This window comes from Anopheles nili (genome assembly GCF_943737925.1).
Source record: "Anopheles nili chromosome X unlocalized genomic scaffold, idAnoNiliSN_F5_01 X_unloc_24, whole genome shotgun sequence".
NCBI classification, from domain to species: domain Eukaryota; kingdom Metazoa; phylum Arthropoda; class Insecta; order Diptera; family Culicidae; genus Anopheles; species Anopheles nili.
In genome coordinates this window covers 72871-75000 of record NW_026525483.1, presented here as the reverse complement: position 1 = coordinate 75000, position 2130 = coordinate 72871, and positions in this window count along the sequence as shown.

Sequence of the window (2130 nt, the reverse complement as noted above, 5' to 3'; positions counted from 1 at the left end):
ATACCTCCCTATAATAGTGAAATGTCAAATTCTAGGGCTTTTTGGCCATGGAAAATTCTGAAGCTCGGCACGAGCAAACATGACCCATGCTTGTATCTCCGAAACTATGAGTCTGACAGTTTTGCACCCTTCTGCGGAAAGTTGTGTCTCGGTAAGCCTAAAAAGTCAGTAGAACACCACGAAACGATCCGACCACTCCTTCGACCTGTTTTGGGGTTTTGCAGTTTTCCATGGGGTATTTTGTATGGGGAAAACCGACCCATGCCCGTATCTCCGTACCTAAGCGTCTGACGGTCTTGGACCCCTTTAGGTAAAAGTTGCATACCGTCGAGCTGAACATTTCGCTAGAACATCGCAAAACGATCCGACGCCTCCTTCTGGGAGTTTTTGGGGTCGGAAGGTTTTCTGGGACTTTGTCTCTGGAGCAACATTTCTGAAGCTCGGCACGAGCAACCACGCACGTGTCTTATATCTCCGTAAGTAAGGGTCTGACGGTTTTGGACACCTTTAGCAAAAAGTTGCGCCCTATCGAATGGAACATTTCACTAGAACACCACGAAACGATCCGACCACTCCTTCGACCTGTTTTGGGGTTTTGCAGTTTTCCATGGGGTATTTTGTATGGGGAAAACCGACCCATGCCCGTATCTCCGTACCTAAGCGTCTGACGGTCTTGGACCCCTTTAGGTAAAAGTTGCATTTCGTCGAGCTGAACATTTCACTAGAACATCGCGAAACGATCCGACGACTCCTTCTGGGAGTTTTTGGGGTCGGAAGGTTTTCTGGGACTTAGTCTCTGGAGCAACATTTCTGAAGCTCGGCACGAGCAACCACGCACGTGTCTTATATCTCCGTAAGTAAGGGTCTGACGGTCTTGGACACCTTTAGCAAAAAGTTGCGCCCTATCGAATGGAACATTTCACTAGAACACCACGAAACGATCCGACCACTCCTTCGACCTGTTTTGGGGTTTTGCAGTTTTCCATGGGGTATTTTGTATGGGGAAAACCGACCCATGCCCGTATCTCCGTACCTAAGCGTCTGACGGTCTTGGACCCCTTTAGGTAAAAGTTGCATTCCGTCGAGCTGAACATTTCACTAGAACATCGCGAAACGATCCGACGACTCCTTCTGGGAGTTTTTGGGGTCGGAAGGTTTTCTGGGACTTAGTCTCTGGAGCAACATTTCTGAAGCTCGGCACGGGCAACCACGCACGTGTCTTATATCTCCGTAAGTAAGTGTCTGACGGTCTTGGACGCCTTTAGCAAAAAGTTGCGCCCTATCGAATGGAACATTTCACTAGAACACCACGAAACGATCCGACCACTCCTTCGACCTGTTTTGGGGTTTTGCAGTTTTCCATGGGGTATTTTGTATGGGGAAAACCGACCCATGCCCGTATCTCCGTACCTAAGCGTCTGACGGTCTTGGACCCCTTTAGGTAAAAGTTGCATTCCGTCGAGCTGAACATTTCACTAGAACATCGCGAAACGATCCGACGACTCCTTCTGGGAGTTTTTGGGGTCCGAAGGTTTTCTGGGACTTAGTCTCTGGAGCAACATTTCTGAAGCTCGGCACGAGCAACCACGCACGTGTCTTATATCTCCGTAAGTAAGGGTCTGACGGTCTTGGACACCTTTAGCAAAAAGTTGCGTCTTATCGAATGGAACATTTCACTAGAACACCACGAAACGATCCGACCACTCCTTCGACCTGTTTTGGGGTTTTGCAGTTTTCCATGGGGTATTTTGTATGGGGAAAACCGACCCATGCCCGTATCTTCGTACCTAAGCGTCTGACGGTCTTGGACCCCTTTAGGTAAAAGTTGCATTTCGTCGAGCTGAACATTTCGCTAGAACATCGCAAAACGATCCGACGACTCCTTCTGGGAGTTTTTGGGGTCGGAAGGTTTTCTGGGACTTAGTCTCTGGAGCAACATTTCTGAAGCTCGGCACGAGCAACCATGCACGTGTCTTATATCTCCGTAAGTAAGGGTCTGACGGTCTTGGACACCTTTAGCAAAAAGTTGCGTATAACCATCCTCGTCAATACTCTCGAACACTGTAACTCGATCCGACCACTCCTTGGTATACTTTTGTGGGTTGCCAGTTTCGGTTGGGACTTAGTCTC